We start from the raw sequence: 19,076 nt of genomic DNA, 5'->3' as shown, positions 1-19,076 counted from the left end.
GCTGCATAAACAGGAGGAAAGAAATGTTTCCTTAGGAAAACAACTGGGGTTTTAGAGACATGGTAGATGGATATAAAGGGAATAGAAAGACATACCCAGATCTAGTTGCTCCCAAAGAGAAGATTAGAAACAAGAGCCAGCAGGAATGACCCCTCCCCTCCCCACATCTGCTAAAGGACCTCAAGTTTAGGAAAGCCATCCTCTTCCAGCTCTAGGAAGAGAGTTCCTAATAAGAGCAACTGAAGGAACCACAGGCGGGACACTGTGGCCGATCTGCCAGTTCATTACAGAAATTTTGGACAGATTTGAGAGGGGAAGAGCCATCCAAAATATTTAAAAGAGTTCCTGGTTGGATTTCTAGGTGGAACCATTATTGTAAGTGAAGACTCAGATAATACCTGTGATGGGAAAGAACGTGCCCAAGAAATCCATGGGAAGACCAGTGAAGAGGAGACCTTTTAGAAAGAAGCAAAACAGGACAAAAAAAATAAGAGAAGGTGCAGCCTTGGGTTATTGTTCTAATGGAACTACACCTCCGAGGTTGGATTATTCCACCCATGGGAGTAAAGATGGAAAACATTTTCTTGAATAGCACGTGCTAGAAAGATCCAGAAATCTCTGGCTTCTTGCTTTCAGCATGAGGAAATGCCATGACCAAATCTAAATATGGGGTATAGTAGAAAAAACAATCTTAAAAATTTTGAGTCTTAATTGATTTCCTGGGAGAGAAATACACCTTGAATCAGATGTGACGCCTGGGGTTGCCACTGCTGTAACTTTCTAAATTTGACAAGAAAGAGGAACATCCATATCTAGTCTCTAATGAAGCAAATGGCATTTCTGTGTGGATTTCACTCCCACCAGGCATCCCAAGTACGGCAAACTAGTGCCATATGTAACCACTTTAAGGAAGATGCCTCCAAACTGAATTTTGGTTCGTGGGTGGTGGATCATGGAATAGTGCCTCGTTTGGGCTGGATGGCATGCTGGTCAAAGTGACTGAAAGTTTCTATGTCTGCCCTGTTTCCCACAGTCTGTTCTGGGATCTCCATGACATCAAATACAGAGTGGCGGAGGAATCCTCTAGCCATGGATGCCTGTGCTGGAAGATGGTAATTTCAGTATGTTTCTCTAGAAGATGGTCATTTCTCTAGAAGAAAGTGGTGATAATGTTGGTGTTCTAAAAACTCCTCAGATTTATTTTTTTAAAGATTTTTTTATTGTTTGTTTGACAGACAGAGATCACAAGTAGGCAGAGGGTCAGGCAGAGAGAGAGGGGGAAGCAGGCTCCCTGCCGAGCAGAGAGCCTGATGCGGGGCTCGATCCCAGGACCCTGAGACCTGAGCCGAAGGCAGAGGCTTAACCCACTGAGCCACCTAGGTGCCTAACTCCTCAATTTATTAAACTAAGAGACCTCGGGATGGATGAATTCACTTCAGAGACACCAAAGGAACAGCACTTGAAGGAACTGTACCTACACACAGCCCTGAAAATCCTTCCAACCCAGTCTGAGCCAAGCATGCCTGGGCAGTGCAGCTCATGCCATCACACTGGAAAGGGCCCAGCAGACTTATGAAGTACATTATGTCTCAGTGCCTTCCTGCTTTCCAGCTCTCCTCCCCAGTCCCTGTTCGTAGCCACTTTCTTCCCACCCCTGGCTCCCTATGGCTCCCCCACTGCAGTGCCCCTCCCTTTTGCCTTCCCTCTCCCTTTCCCTCCCTCTCTGCCAGCTGGCCTTCTAGATCTGTGCTGCCCAATATGGTAGCCACATGTGGCTACTGGACACTTGAAATGCAGCTCCTCTGAACTGAGACTTGCTATCAGATTAAAATACACACTGGATTTTGAAGACTTAGTGTGCAAAAAAATGTAAAAGATCACACTAACAGTTCTTATTTTAATTACCTATTTAAATGATACTTTTTAATATATTGGGTTAAAAATATGAAAATTGATTTTACCTGCTTCTTTTACCTTTTTCAATGTGACTCCTAGAAATTTCTTGATTACACATGTGTTTAACCTTATGTTTCTAATACAAATCTGGTGCCCAAGGTCCCAAGCATCTCACTTCACCCTCTCTTGCTCCAGGTCCGCTAAAGCAGCCTAACTTTCCTTCTTCTGAATAAGCATAGATTTCAGTGTTTGTAGTTGGAGAATTATTTTATAAGTGAACAATCCTATTATGATGTTAATGGTTGACAGTGCTTAGTTTTGGCTTTCCATGTAATACTGATTAAACTCCAACCATATGGATAGAGTATATGTAAGCCAAGGGGGCATTCTTGGAAGCATAAGATAGCTCTGCCGTCCAGCAGCTAACAACCGAGTGGGTTATCACCATTCAATCAGAGTAATCTGAAATGTTGACATATCTTTCCCTAAAGACAGGAATCACACAGGATTTCTAGGTACAATGACAGAATAATGGAATGGAAACTATTTATATTATGATTATAGAGGAAGTTTCATGGAGTCTTTCAATTCCCAGTACATATGTTCATGTACTTCCAGCCCACCATATTGTCAAGCATTTGGAGATTTTTTTTTCCTTTCTGACAAGAAATACAGTATATACGTTTCTCTGGTGTAGGTAGCTTTGCAAAGAGAGGTAAGCAACTTGAGCCAAGTTAGAAAATTGAAAACAAAATGTCAAAATACCTTTCAGGTTTTTTTCTTCTGTTTAAAGAGGAAGGAGTCTGGGGGCTCTGTCTTGACTTGTCCGTCCTGCAATCTCTTCTCCATTTCTGCCCACAGGAAAAACAGAGCCAAACCAATCAAACAGGAGCCTCACTCAGAGAGGAGATACATTGAGGAAATGGCTCTTCCTTCTACTTCCTCCTCTCATTGAGGAAGCTAGTCATGATGGTCGAAGAAGCCAAAGATAATTTCGTTTATAAATTTTACACTTTGGCCACATGGTTTGTAGCACAAATTAGGGATGGGATTTAACTCCAATTCTCTTTCTTTTGTGTTTGATTATTTTCAAAGAAGAATGTTTTCCTTGAAGCATTTTGTATTTGCGGCCCAGACATTGTCTGCTCACTGCTGTGTACAGGGTTGTCTTTTGGATAGAAATGTCCCTAATAGATCACAGTTAGGGACTTAAAATGTCTTTGTTTATCCCAAAATGTTTATTTCCTTTATCCTTCTACAAACACTGTAGTCAATTTCTTTTCCTACCCTTTTTATCTCAAAGAAAACAAGTTTTATCATTTGAAAGTATCTTATACCATAAAACCAGGTCAATATTAAAAGAAGGGTGTAATCATATAATTAGTCTCAGACGAGAGATGCAGGATTTAGAGTGGAGAAAAATAAGATCTTCACAACCACCATAATCAATTGCAAAGAATGAAGAAAGCAGAGCCCAGGCTTCAGTGTAGGGATCTTACGTATTGGGAGCTGTGCACTGGGACTGGGCTCCCTCCATCCATGAGCAGAAAGGACGTTACTCTGTCAACCTTCAGTTAAGTTGGAATCCCAGGTTGTGATGAGAATAAATCTTTGATTTATTTTTCAAGTCATGACAGACAACCCCAGCCCTGAGCCACATCACTCCCTGCACTTTCTCATGTCTCCTTGTTTTCATGGTCACACTCTTCTCTCTGCCCGACACACTTCTCCTCATACCACCACTACCCTTCCCCTTTTCTCTCCACATCCATGCCTGCCAACCCACATACCCTCATCTCCTTACTCAAGCAGTAGCCCCTCTGACGAGACTTCCCTGACCAGCCTTCCAAACACCCACACCCTGGCCCCACGAGGACGAAAGTGCTCCACTGGGCTCCTTCCTATTGTTCCTTGTCCAGACCCCACGGTGGCACTGCTCACTGGCTTGCTTATCATTTGCCTGTACATCTGCCTCCTCCCTGGGTGGGAAACCCTTGAGGTAAGAAACCGAATCTTGTTTAACATCGTATCAGTAGGGCCTAGCACAGCACCTGGAACTAGCAATACTCAGCCAATTTTTTTTAAGATTTTATTTATTTATTTGACTGAGAGAGAGAAATCACAAGCAGGCAGAGAGGTAGGCAGAGAGAGAAGGAAGCAGGCTCCCTGCTGAGCAGAGAGCCCGGTGAGGGGCTCGATCCCAGGACCCTGAGATCATGACCCGAGCCAAAGGCAAAAGCTTAACCCACTGAGCCAGCCAGGCGCCCCTCAGCCAATTTTTTTTGAATGAACAAATTCTTTTACGGGCTCAGGATGATGATGGGTCCCAAGGATGACTAGACAAAATCCCTTCCTATGGAGTCCAGAATACCGAGAAGGTGTACACACCTAGCTTCATGATGGAGTGGGTGATGGTTAAGTTCTAGATTAGGAGGGGGAACACTGCAGGATTTCAGAGCAGAGAACCCATCTGGAATAACAGCCAGAGCACAGTGTGAATGTCCATTCATTCAATACATAGTTACTGTGGGATGATGCTAATTTAGGAGGTGCGATACATCAGAGAATAAAACAGACAAAACTTGGTGCCCCTGGTGGCTCAACTGATTAAGCATCTGATTATTGAGCTCAGCTCAGATCTTGATCTCAGGGTTGTGAGTTCAAGCCCTGTGTTGGGCTCTACACTGAGTGTGGAGCCTACTTTAAAAAAAAAAATGGACAAAATTCTTAGCTCTCATGAAACTTACTTTTATTAGGAGGAGACAGACCAACAAGTTCAAACAACCACCAAGAAGGCATATGCTAGCCCCATAAAGGGAGCAGAGACACTGAATTTTATTAATTCACTTCTTTATGCTTCTTGTATAGTATAAGCCGGCTGGTCCATTCAGGAAACAAACAAACAAACAAAATTTTTAAAAGGAAAGCAAAAAGAAAAAAAAAAGCAACAAAAAAGGAAGCAAATGCCTCTGTGAGGCATGCATTTGCAGTTATCCTTGCACGAATCCTAAAGAACTACCTCCCACTCCACCTCTAACTTTCCCGTCCCAGTGAGTTGCCCAGGTGACCAGGATGCCCAAGGTCAGTCCACAGGCAGTCATGGGGTTTGGGCTGCACAGTGGTAACTGGTCTTCATTTTTAGAGCCCAGGCTCTGTAGTGTTGCTGAATCAGGTGAGAAGTTGAATGTCGTGTGATGCCTGTGACAGGCCTCTGGCTTTTCACTTCTTTCGACATATTTTGAAATCCTAGTGATCACTGCTGAGCACACCAAGGAAGATAAATAAATAAACCACTTACTCATTCAACAAATTTTAATGAGCACCTACTGGAATCCAGGCAATAATAAGTCTGCCTCTGGAGATCCGATGGTGAGCAAAACAGACGAGCTTGTGGTGTAGTAGGAGGGACAGACATACAAAAGAAAACCCAACAGTAAATTCATCACACAAATGAGCTCCTTGGCCCTTGGGAAGCTCCAACAAGAAAAACTTCCTCCTCTCCTCGAAGGTACACACCCCTTTTCACATCTTTATAGCCTCTTCTCCCTTCACAGAAGACCTGCTGCTCCCCGCCCCCCGACTTCCCAGCATGAAGCTCAGTACTTTGTGTCTCAGTCTTGGCCTCTTTCTCTCTGAGGACTGGGAACCTTCCTCTAGCCTGCTTCTCCAGTCCATAAGCCTTCCTCTTACTCAGCTCAGTTTCCCACGTTGTCCTTGCTAGCAGTGTGTCTCTAACTTTGATGCATAATAGAATCACCTGGGGGAATTTGGATGGCCCTCATGGCTAGACACTCCACAGACCAATTAAATCATGCTCCCTGGGACTGAGACCCAGCAAATTCCAATGTGCAGCCAAGTTTGGGAACCCATGATTGATACATCTGTCTCTGTTTCCTTACCTTCCATTCCTTCCCCTACCACAGCACAAGCCCATCTCTACCCCCACCGTTCCCCTGGGTATGAGTTCCTTTCTATAAAACCCCCTGGATTTTTCTCAGTGTCTGTCTTACTTGGCATTTCTCTGGAATTTGACACTTTGGCCCCTTCTCTTTTCTTGAAATAATCTTCCCTTTGCTTCCGTTCCCCTCTTCTCCTATTTCTCTGGTTGATGGCTCTTTGACTCCTTTGTCCCACTTTTTTGCTTCTAATGTGTGGGTGTATTCGAAGAAACATCTCATCTCAGTCTGCATACTGTACACCCACTTAGAAGGTTTCAACGGCATCTCTCTGCTAAGGATCCTTGGATCTCTCCAGGCGAGACCTCTCCTCAGAGCATTTGGTTTAGTCCTATACATACAACCGTGCGCTAGAAATCCCCACCTCTTTGTCCTTCAGAATTCTCAAATGTATATGTTCAAGTTGAATATATTATCACCTCCAACCCATCACACACATACCAACTACTTCCCCAGCCTCAGAACCACCTTATTAATTTCCGGTCTTGGTGGCAAGAGATAGGAAGAGACGGTGGCAAGAGACAAAAATGTCTACCTGCCTCGTCACCCACCAAAAACTCAAGAATTGGCCTTTCCACCTCCCTGTGTCTTCCGCCCCATATTCAATCAGGCTTCAAGTCTTATGGAGCTTGCCTTCTTAACATCTCCCAACCCTCCCCTCGCCGCCCCCCACCCCCCGCCCCCACTCTGCATCCCCTTCACTATCACGCTTTCCATTTCTCATCAGAATTATCCTACGTGCTCTCTGTTTCATCCCAAGCCCCCTGATGTGTCCCCCCCCCCATGGCCACCAGAGTCATCTCTATCAAACGCAAATCTAAGAGGCATCTTCAGTGCCCCTCGGATCTCTCCAGGCAAGACCTCTCCTCAGAGCATTTGGTTTAGTCCTATACATACAACCATGAAAGGATACACTCAAGGTTTTTCTCATGGCACACAAGGTCCTATATTTCTCTCCAGCCCCACCTCTTGCCAGAGCCATAGTGAAATACCTGTGGTTCCCTCGATGTGCTACTGTCTGTCTGGCTCAGTCCCTTCAGTGCCTGCCTCATCCACTTCTTTGTCTGGTTAAGCCTTATACACTCTTTAAAGACTCAGCTCAGAACTTCCTTCAGGAAGACTCTTGTATCAATTTTTTTCAACTAACAAAATATCAAACTAGAGATTTAATGCGGTATGATACAGAGACTTCTTATCCCCCTAGCAAGAAGCACACAGCAGGCAGTTCCAGAACTAGTTAATTTCGCAGCCTGATGATGTCTGAGCTGTAGGCTGCGTTCTCTTTGTTTCGGCGTTCCCCATATGGTCTCAAACTGCATGCCTTGACTCCAGACATCAGATCCACACAAAACCACATCCAAAGGCAGAAAGAAATGACAGCTTCTCCCGCGACATCTTCTTTCTCGGAGAAGAAAATGTTTCCCAGCAGATTTTCCCACTGGTCCCATTAGGCAGGTCTAGGTTACTGGCTTACCCTAGAGCAATCTTTGGCAAAGGAAGAAGAATCCCTATGGCGTACCTGTGACTAGGGGGAAAACCCCTCTTCTCTGAATGTGTTTTGCCTCATATAAAACAAAAGGTTCCACTGGAGAGGAGGAATGAGGGAAATGGTGGGTGGGTAGGCTATCAATGGCTTTAGCCATGCTTTCTCTCCTAGTGTCCCCTGCTCACCACTCCCTCACCAGTGAATGCGGTGCCTTTCGAGTACTCTGTCATTGTGCTTTTCAAGCTATCTTGTACTGCTGGTTTATTTGTCTCCTCACTCTGGCCTCCATACAGTTTCTTCATCTTTGAGGCCTCGTGCGTAGTCTCAACAGAAACTATCATTTGACTGATGGAATGATTGAATTAATTAGTGAAATGTTCAGGACACTTTCCACATAGTCTAGAACTGTGGTTGCATTAATGTTAATAATTTGACCCATCTATATAGTGATAGTTACCCATCTAAAGAGATTCATATATGACCATACAGTTTGTGCTATTTGTTCCATTCAATTTCTATTTTTTTTTTAATTGCTCTTGTGACAGTCCTATGGTTGGTTATCCTCTGCAGCAGCAACCAAATGACCACTTTCTTCATTAAACAGAGTCAATGTCTCTGGTTCTCCAAAGGACCATGCTGGTGTTGAGCCCTTTTATTTTTTCCTGTTGCTCCATTAGTGTCTGCCAAGCCAGCATAGATCAACACTATCTATCCGTGTCCTATCTTTGGAGTGGAACTTCAAAGGTGGGGTTTCCTTTTCTGGGTCAAGTTGACCTGTAACTTCTGTCTTCTTCACACTAACCCTCAGTCTGTAGAACTCTCTGCGAAGTGGTCAACAGCTTCTCATCCAGTGCCTTTGCAAATATTTATTGAGGGAATTATTAGATGAATCATTTAACTGACTAGCATGTAATCTTCAAAAACAGCCATAGCAGACAAGAGCTCTTTTTTAAAAGGTATCTGCCTCAGCTCAAACATCTTTAAAAATAACCAAATTAGCAGCTTTTATCAATGTTGACATTCTGTTCTCAAACTAATTACCTGCTTATGTAACTGACCTTATTAAGGGCTGTTGACACCTCCTTAAGTTATCTCTGGAAATCGAAATCAAACCCAAATACAATTATGATCTTGCCAGGTTCAAAAACTGCCATTTTGATACGGCCAGAATTCCCTTTTGAATTTAGAAATCTAATTAAAACCCTTAAGTTGGAAAAAGAAGGGATGTAAGTCAAATCAATAAGTGAATAATGAATAAAAACAGCCATTGGTTAACTTAGGCATGGAAATAAAAAAGAAGTGTCAGCTGAAGCACGCATTGCTATTTTTCTAATATAGAATGAACATTAGTTGGAATGAAAATTTTGTTTTTGACATTTACATGGACAATGGCTCCTTAGCAAAAAGAACTGTAGAGCACTGTCATGTCAATATCCCCTGTGACAATAAGCATTATCCCTGTGACAGAAATCATGGCCAGTAACCTAGTGGATCTCCTCAGAGCAATCAAAACATCAGAGAGGATGTTCTATTAGATGTCAGGGTCCATGAAAGCAAAGTCATGGCATCACGCCCCAGACTGCCAGGCAGGAGTGCATCCTGTCCCAGGTCCCCCAAGCAGGATTTGTCAGAGGATCAATGAGACTGAGATAGTTAACTTAGCTATTAGACATAGTAATTCCTGCTGGAATAGAAAGAGTATCCACCCTCATGAGAACATGCTCAGGCAAAACTTCAAAACTTCAGCTGTCAGAAATGGGGCCCATTTGGCTCAAGATATAAATCAACCTCTGAAACAAAGGAACAGAACTCCCAGCAAACATTGCCCTGTCACAGCAAACCAAAGGCCCATCCTAGCTCACTGGGTCATAAATTCCCGGAAAGCATAAACAGCTAAGTAGTGACAATATTATTTATAAAAAATACTCAAGTTTGGGCTGACTCTGAAATGCATATTCACAAAATCAAGCGAAGGTGAGTTTTAGAATTTATTTAACCCAAACTCCTCATTTCACTAAAGAAGAAGTCAAGTTTTAAAGAGGGGTATGGTCTTGCCTAATCTCCTATGACTCTCTCTCTTTCTCTGGGACCCCCAGACCCTTAACTCCAACTGATGGCTCTTCCCACTTTATACCATAAAGCCCCTACCTCAACGCCCTGCCTGATGTTGGCTTTCAGTAAAACTTGATGAAAAATCATGTCAATCATGATTGACAAGGCCAGTTTCAGATTACATAGGGCTTAACACATATAATTTGGGGGAAGGCCTTCTTTAAGAAAAAGAATACAAAATGAGGAATATAAAATCTGGCACAAAAACGAATATTTCTTTAGACTGAGAGAAGAAAGTAAACACATTTCAGATAATAACAAAGATGACTAACACCACCAGTATCACAAAGTCCATAAATAACATATTCTTATTAAATAATTGCCTGGCACATCTCTATAATACATTCTTCCCACACAGTTTTGGGCTCCATATGCTCTGATTAACTCTTCATACAGTTACAATTGTATAATCTTTTCTAAAAAACAAAATTCAGTCTTTCTTTTAGTAAAAAAGTTTTTCTTTTAATTTCACGTTATTTAAATGGTTTAGAAAAGTTACTTTCTGCTTCATAAGTTATTGTATTGAGCTACTTAATTTGTACAATACATTACTCTTATGCTACACAATGATTCAAAGATGAATATGGGTAGGAATTTTGTTCAGGGAAAAGTCTTGTCTTTTCAAGACAAAAGTCTTGTCTTTTGTCTCATCAGGCTGTGAGTCGGATGCAGGTTCATCTGCACCGAGCATCAGACTTCATCAGAACTAGATAAATTAGAGTCACAAAAACATGACCTGTTATGCATGCAGAAAACATACAACTTCACATTCAGAATGGGCTCAGCCCTATACACCTGTCTATAGGAGAGCTCTGTGTCCTAAAACACAAGAATTCAGACTAAATTCTATTTTGTGGGACTTTCCATCATAATACAAAAGAATGTAAGGCGTGTTTTCTAGGTACAGGCTACATTACTCAAGTATATTGCTGACAGAAGAGAACTTCGTTCTGACGAAGATGAGCACAGAATTTCTCCAATTATGGTTTTATACGTCTGGTGATTTAAAGAATGCTTCACAGACTCACATTTGGATCCACTTGGAACCTGTGTCTTTTCACTTCCCCCTAATTTCAGAGTGGGTGCAGAAGGACACAGGCATAGCAGGACACAGCCTCTGGCCTTGCACCCTATGTGACTTTGCTGAGTCGGCACAGTGAGGGAGAGGAGAACTGCAGAAAGTCCTTTACGGTGGGAGAGCTAATGCTAACTTACCTCTCCATTCAGGGGACTGGAAACCACATCAATCTATCCCACTAAACCAAGCTCACGTATCTCCTGGGTAATTTATATCCTCTTAGCAGGATGCCAAAAAGTTTCCAGCCACGGCAAAGTCGCCTGACTCAAGAGCAGAGGAAAAAGACAGCACTCTTCATTTACTGTGACTACAATACCATGCAAAAAACTTTAACAAAAACTTACAGTCATGGGAACGCAAAGCTGGCGACCCTCCCATGCCCTTGGAATGAGCCTCATAAATGAGGGGCCCTTGAAGATTTATGAGTTTTGTGGTCCTTGTGCCTCTGCATGGTGACCTTTGTACCATCGTGTGCAGAGACAGGGAGACAATCAGCAGTCATCTTTCAAAGGACGGGACCGATCATCTGGTCTGATGGAAAGTGTACTTGTTTTGCTGGGCTCCCCTAAGAGTATCACACATTAAGTGTCTTAAAAGAACAGAAATTCATTGACTCACAGTTCTGAGGCTAGAAATCTGAAATCAGGGTGTCAGCAAGACCGTGTTCTCCCCAGTAGCTTTAAGGAGAGTTCCTTCCTCGCCTCTTCCAGCATCTGCTGGCTCCCGGGAGTCCTTGGTGTGCTTGGTCTGCCAATGCATCGCCGCAGTCTCTGCCCCCAGTGCTGAACGGTCCTGTGTGCGTCCGTCTCTGTGTCTTTGCTTCTTTTAAAGGACACCAGTCATATGGGATTAGGGGCTCATCCTAACTCATTACCCCTGCAACAATCTTCTTTCCAAATAAAATTACATTCTGAAGTCCTAGCAATCAGGACTTCAATATCTCTTCTTTGGGTAACACAATCAGACTGTAAGAGAAAGGAAGCGATACTGTCCTCACTACGCATTAACCCTGCACGGTGTGATTAAGCCACCGAAACTTACTTGGCAGCAATCAGCGGCACTGCGCATGTGCTGGAGGGATCTGGAGGAGGAGGACAAGACAGGACTCTTAGAGCTCCCAGCCCGGGGAGAGAGACAAGGGAGCTAACGAAACGCAGGGCGGCCCTTGCTTTACGGGAGACCCCATGCACACGCTCAGATGGGCTTCCTAAGGACACAGCTTGCAAGCGCCAATGCGGCCTGTTTGAACAGAGTCTTCAAGAATGGCTAGATGGTCACCAAATGGACAAGAGAAGGAAAAAAGTTCCAGGCAGGAGGCACAGTGCATCACCAGGCCTGGGTTCGCGGGAAGCAAGGCTTTCAGGGAGAGTTCTGTGTAATTTTGAGTGCTTGGAAGCAAAGCCGTATCTGACAGAATGGCAGATTAGACCAGGGAGGTAGGGGGATCCAGGTCCCGCAGACCTTATACACCACGATAAGGAGTCTGGTCTTTACCGTGTAGAGGGGGCAGGCCGGGCACGAGGAGGAGAATAGCTTGACTGGTTTGCATTTCAGGAGGACGGCTTTGGCGACAGTGCGGAGGGCGGGCTGGACAGAGAAGGAAAGCGGGATGCTCTCACTGAGACGCCCCGGAGCTACACCGGTTCGTGTCTTCTTCACTGGACTCAGCAGCGCCCCCGGATGCAAGTGCGAGCTGTGGGAACTAGAGCCCGGTTGGGAGGAGCGGCCACCGCTCACGGGCCACGGGCCAAGAAGGCTAGATCAGGGGACACCCGCCGTGGCCACCGCCCCAGGAAGACGCCACGCGAGCCTGATCTGAGGCAGGAAGCAGCACGGTGAGACAGAGAGGACAGACTCCCAACGGCCTTCAAACTAGATGCCCGTGTCGGTGTGGAGTGTGAGAGACGGGAGGAGTCCACTGCCTCTCTGGGTCTTATTTGCACGTTTGTCACCTCCGCGTCATCGTCCCTGCAGCCTCAGGTCCAGCGGTCTCCTGAGACCCAAACACCTGGCGGAGTCGCAAACGCACGGGACCACCTGAGTGTCACCTTGGAGAAGGAGAGGTTTGTTCTCATCTCCATTTGGCCTCTCTTTCTGGAGTCCTCACACCATAATAAACTGCAACCAGATCATTCCAGAGCTCTGCCAGGGAAAGAGGACGTTCCAAGGAGGGAGGATGAGGGCAGGAAGGAGTCTAGTGCCTTGGAAATAGGTCCACTTGCGTGTGTGTGCACGTGTGCACATGTGAACCAGAGTTAAAAGAATAAAGACTTGTTTTGGGGGGTTTTGTTTTTGTTTGTATGAGCCAAAATGAAATCACTTTTTTTTTTCTTTTTCAAGATTCATTTTTTCTCTCGGTTTTCCTTGTGTTTTTTTTTTTTTTTTCTCTTTTCTTTTTCTTTCCTTACCTTTCTTTTCTTCTCTTTCTCTTTCTTTTCTCAGGTCCATTCCTTTCTGGGACATTCTCTAAAAGATATTGTGTGAAGGGATGGGAGTGTCTTCCCAGAAACTAGTCTGAGTGTGAAAGATCAGAGTCCCCAGACCCAATAAGGCAGAGAGGACATGGGGGTGGGGACTGGGTCCCTGGACCCCACCTCTGGAATTGCCTAACATTTATACCTTATTAATCACCTAGTCCTACCTATACATAGCAAAAGCAAATCAACCCCATTATAAGGTTTGTTATATCGTGATGATATATTATCTTCTTATTTGTTGCTCATAGATTCATCTACTCACACGTGCTAAGAATGGGGAGACCGTGTTTTCTGTCCTATTCCTTCATCCGTAAGTCATTCTCCATTTAACAAATGTGTATTAAGAAATGTGCTCTGCTAAGATTATGAAGATAAAATAACTAGATATAAAATGTGAACAGAAAAGGCAATGAACTTCTAAACCCTCTATAAATGTGTTATTATGTGTTAATGTGTTTTCTCTTTTATACAAAAGATGGGATTCTCAGCCTCCCATTGATGATAGATGTACCTGGAGCAGCTTTCTGGGCATGGCCTGGGGATCTAAGCCCTTCACCCCACACCCCAGGCCTCTTGTGGCCCTAGATGCACACGTGCTCGTGTTCTGAAACTCCATTCACTCATGGAGGCCTGAGTCTCCACACATGGTGGTTCCGGTGACTTTCAGTTTTTTTCAGTGTTCAGGTTGTCTCTTTTTTATTCTCTAAAAAGTAGTTAAAGCATCTTTCCTTTAACTGAAATAGTCAACTTATTATGTATGCTAAAACCATTGGTTTTCCAGCCGTAGTGTCTGCATTTAACACTGAAAATAGCCCCTTAATTACCACAAAGCCAAGCTCTATTAGGAGAAGCCTGCCCAGTGGGGTGCAGCCGATCCTGGACAGAGGGACTCTGGGCTCAGGCCCCATGTAGCAGGCAGACCACCTCATGTGGAGGACTGAGCCCAGACAATGGGGGAGGCAGCACACTGACGCATGACCAAAACGCAGGGAAAAGAAGGCTGGGAGCAGAGAACACTCAGAAACAGACAAGAGGTATGGCAGACAGAGGCCAAGCTAAGCTGCGGGGGCAGGAGCCAGGCCTTCAGAGGATGGCAAAGGAACTCGGCTCACACGGGGAGACAGAAGAGGGCAGTGATAAGGAGTGTGGACTATGGAGGCCTGGAGACATGGGCTCGAATCCTGATCTGGCCACTAAGTAGCCGTGGAGGAAACTGCTGGCTGATTCCACCCCAATTCTTTTCTTTCACACCTTCGCAATTATGTGTCACAGGACAGTATTCCTGCCAATGCACCCTGAGTGTGAGCGGAAGGGGAGCCCAGCTGGTAGATTAACATTCTCCACCCCCAGCCCCGCCCCCTTTCTGCTGTGCCTTTGAACTGACCTTGGTATGGAGAGGTCATAAGTCTAAGAGGCCATCGCTTGGCCTCTGGATCCCTGCTAGGAGGAAAGTTCTGGCCAGTCAGAAACACCTGCTTTGGTTTTCCAGCGCACGATACATGCATCTCTGTCATGTTAGAACCGTGACATTTGGGGGTTTATCCGTTACTTAGACAAGTTATATAACCCCTCTAAAATTGACCCTAAAAATGAGAGGAATATTAACCAAATGATTTCCTATCAATCCCTTATTTCCTACCAGTCCCTCACAGCCTGGAATGTTCCTTCCTGGATAACTTCCTGTGCCATTCCTTTACTTCACGCCGACTCTGCTCACGTACTGCTGCTTGAGAGGGAGTGTCATGGCCATAATGTCTGAAATATTGTTCCTTTTCATGTCAGCCACCATTGTTTTTCTTCTAAATTTACCTCCCACCTCAAGTTTATTGAGCCATAATTGAAATAGAGTAAACTGCACATATTCACACTGTGGATTTAATCATTTTGACATATGTAGATATGCTTGTCCTGCTTTAATCTTCTTCTTGGCATTTATTACTGTTTCATTTATTTGTTTATAAACTGTCTCCGCCACTAGGATAAAAGTTCCATTATAAACGTAAGTACTGTATCTTTGGGGCTTAGCATAGCATCTGATTTATAGGAGGTGCTCAGTCAATATTTGTTGGATGGATGGGTGGGTGGATGGGTATATAAGTGGATGGGTGGATGCAGGAAAGCCAGTTATAAGAAAAGGAACACAAAGTCAAGGACAGACTAAGCAGTATGGACGACTCCATATGGAGCCAGTCCTAGGCTGGCTATCTTTCGGGTCTTCTATATCCAGTTGGTCCAAGGGTAGAGAAGCCAAATACATTCCTGCCTGCATACCAGTCCTAGGCCATTGGAGATAGCTGTTAGAAGCCCTGAGTTGAAAAGGATTCTAAGGCTGCGGCTGTCTGGGTTTAGCAGAAAAGAAGGTGGTGATCCATTGATGATGTCTATCTTGGGAGAGGAAGTAAGTAGTGGCAGGCATATCTGCAATCCTTTTCCTAGAAACCACTTGGGGCTACACATGCTGGTGGGGGTTAAATCATCTCAAAGGTGGATGGAAGCAAGCCACAGAGGTTGGGGAAACACAGGACTTGACAGTAACATTTTGAAATGCCATTGACTACCTATGCTGGCTGTGACGACACCAAGGCTGACAGTCCTGTGATTAAACACACTGAGACGATTCGTCTGGATGGACGTTGGGCTCCTGGCTTCTTTCCCATTGATTTTCAATGGGCAGTAAGAACACGCTGATAAATTCTACACAGGAAAGGGACACAAGGACATAAGAGGACTTTCACGCCCATCTTAACCAGACTGGTGTTTGGCAGTGACAGTGGCCACATTTCCCTAAGTTAGTACTTGTGCTAGTCCCCTTTCCATTTGCAGTATGCTTTCTTTTCAGTGGATGGCTTGAAGGAAAGCAGTGGAAAGCCTGATGCAGCCTCACCTGACAGTAATTAAAGATAAAGACGATGTCTTCAACTTTTGAATCTTGCTATGAGTAATTCAGCCTTGTTATGGCAAGATGTAAAGCTAAGGGGTATGTTATTACCATAGGTTATCACCAACGTGCCTCTTGCAAAATTATTTCGTATTTTTCCAAGATTCAGCAATTCTTTCTCTATTAGAAAGAAGAGAGTCACTTTTCTCCAGCCAAATGTCAAGCCTGGAGGCTGCCTGAAGATCTTGGGATTTGCACAGTTGGGAGCCTGAAACAACAGAGTTGAAATGAGGTGTTTAACTTCTTTTTTTTTTTTTTAAAGATTTTATATATTTATTTCACAAGGAGAGATCACAAGTAGGCAGAGAGGAAGGCAGAGAGAGAGATAGAGGAGGAAGCAGGTTCTCCGCTAAGCAGAGAGCCCGATGCGGGACTCGATCCCAGGACCCTGAGATCATGACCTGAGCCGAAGGCAGAGGCTTAACTCACTGAGCCACCCAGGAGCCCCGAGGTGTTTAACTTCTTAAGGCTCTCCCCCAAAGGTCATCGAGTCTCTCTGCTGTCCAGGTCTCTCCCTGGAAAAACATCAAGAGACTTGCTGGGACTTCCCGCCAGGTTTCAGCATTATTTGCAAACTCATAACCTATGCGGTGGCCTTACCTGTGTATTCTGTACCCCCTGCCATTGCCAGGATGACACCAGGCCCAAGCCGGTGCATATGTGTCTGCGTCTTCATATCCACATCCACATCCGTTTTTAGGGCTTCTAACTGTCTTCAATACATCTTTATTCTATTTCCCATGAAAGTTTTGAATACTGAGGTGGGGAGACATTATTACTTGTTACTTCTAACTTTTGGATGATCTTAGATAGATTTTTTTTTTTATTTCATTTTTTGAATGTATTTCTGGGAGGTATAAATTCAATTGTTTTGTTGTTCTTCTTGATTTTTTTGGCTGTTTATCCAGACACTTGGCTAAACTTTTTTTATTGAGTCTAATAATTATCTGTAGTTTCTTTTGGATTCTCTATGGAGACGATTTTAAATTCTGTTATGACTTTTAGGATCCTTCCATTCTGATCTTATTTCTTCCCCTTACTGAACTCGTCAGGATACTACTACAACATGAAATTGAAGTAAGATGGTAAGCCCTCTTAGTCTTATTCTTGATACTAAAGGGAATATTTTCAATTCTTCTCTATTTCTTATGTTGTTGGTTATTTGGAGTGCTTTTGTAGATTTCCTGAAGTTAATGAAGTTATTTTCTTTTGAGAATTCTTCCTGGTTGCTAGAAGTTTCTAGCTGAACACATATTGAGTTTTAGCAATCCATTTTTCTGTAACTATTGAGATAATTGTATATTTCTCCCTTTTAATTTATTAATGTAGTGAATCATAGTAATTAACTTTCTAATGTTAAACTAACTTTACATTTTGGGGATAATTCCAACTTACAGATGATATATTATTAAATTTCATATGTTGCTGAATTCAGTTTGCTAATATTTTTGGTAGAATGTACCTATGTTCATAAATGACATCGGATTAATTTGCATTTCTTGTACCATACTTGCCAAGTTTGGTATTAAGATTAGGCTGCACTCATATGTTCTGGAATAATTTTTATAAAACTGACATTGTTTGTTCCTTGAATGTTTGAGATCACTTAGTAAAATTGCCTGGAGCTGGATTATTTTTTGTAGGGATATTTCTTGTTAGTGATTGAATATTTTTATTGATTATAGAACTATTCATATTTTCCATTTCCTCTTGAATCAGTTTTGGTGTTCTATATTTTTCTAGAATTTCTTAATTTTATCTAATTTTTTTCAATATGTTGGCATTAAGTTGTTCAAAAGACCATATTTTCTTTTTAACATATGTAGTCATGTTTTTTACATTTTTACATTACACAATTTTTACATTTACATTAGAAAGTCAATTACTGTTATTAAGTTGTGCCTCCTCTCTCTCTCATTAATTTTGCAGAATGTGTCTATTTTACTAGCCTTTTAAGAAAAAACTTTGGCTTTGTGGATCTTCTTTATTATGTGTTCGTTTTCTGCCTTGTTGTCTTCTACTTTCTTTGAGTTTATTTCACTGCTCTTTTCTAACTTCTTAAGAGTACATAGTTCATTAATGTTCTATCATAATTCTCATCTGACTGTCCTCCAGACGATAAAGGCATAAGAATTAGAAATAAAGGTATTCTGACAATATGATCATATATGTAGAAAATATAAAAGAATGTACCTATAAACTATTAAAATGACTAAGCAGGGGTGCCTGGGTGGCTCAGTGGGTTAAGCCGCTGCCTTTGGCTGAGGTCATGATCCCAGGTCCTGGGTTCGAGCCCCACATCAGGCTTTCTGCTTAGCAGGGAGCCTGCTTCCTCCTCTCTCTCTCTGCCTGCTTCTCTGCCTACTTGTGATTTCTCTCTGTCAAATAAATAAATAAAATCTTTAAAAAAATAAAAATAAAAAAATAAAATGACTAAGCGGACTTAGCCACAATGCTAGTTAAATATGCCAAGATCAGTCTAAGGACTGTATTTCCAAATACTGGCAATAAATGATCAGAAAATGTATCCTTTTTAAAAAGATAACTCTTGAATTAGTATCAAAATCATCCAATGTCTATAAATTTAACAAAACATGCACAAAGCATTACTGACAAAAATTTTTAAAGGTAAATGATTATTACCCACTGATCTGGGACATCTGCTTTATGCCTATACTGTTGTGGGTAGAAAATAAACTGTCTTGTACTAAAGCAATGAAATTCAGAGATTTATTTGTTACGGTACCTAGTGTTACTCTAAGTATTTTGGTTGAAAATGAATGCCAATATGACATAATTTTCTCGATGATCAATTAACCAAGTGTTAACTGATGTTTTATTAGGTTCCATTTCAAAGAGTTTCATAAAAATCATCCTCCTTTTCTGCAGCCTTCATTTGGTCCTTTTCAGAAGCTGAAGGTCTTCTATTTGCTGGGTCTCAGGGATAGTTTGAATCAAATGGTCCTAAGAACACTCTCAGGTCTCAGGCAGGAAATCCTGGAAAGAATGTCTCTTTCATCACCTCTCAGTCCTGAATCTCTAAAACGGCCTTCTTGAGGGCAGGGTATCACGGATAAATCTGCCACCCTGGCTCATGGGTGCTTCTTAGAATATCTACCCTACCATCAGCTCC

At 43.0% G+C, this 19,076-nt stretch overlaps 1 long non-coding RNA gene across 1 annotated transcript; it reads left to right on the top strand.

Annotated features, from left to right (window-relative positions):
• The first annotated feature begins 14,964 nt into the window (after window positions 1-14,964).
• LOC125096850 (uncharacterized) lies at window positions 14,965-15,945 on the top strand. The gene is made up of 3 exons (XR_007126413.1): window positions 14,965-15,004; window positions 15,358-15,403; window positions 15,845-15,945. It is a non-coding gene; the product is annotated as an uncharacterized LOC125096850 (long non-coding RNA).
• Window positions 15,946-19,076: the final 3,131 nt, after the last annotated feature.

This window comes from Lutra lutra, chromosome 4, assembly GCF_902655055.1.
Source record: "Lutra lutra chromosome 4, mLutLut1.2, whole genome shotgun sequence".
NCBI lineage: Eukaryota > Metazoa > Chordata > Mammalia > Carnivora > Mustelidae > Lutra > Lutra lutra.
Note: the sequence above shows the minus strand (reverse complement) of the source record. Positions and strands in the feature narration are given on the sequence as shown.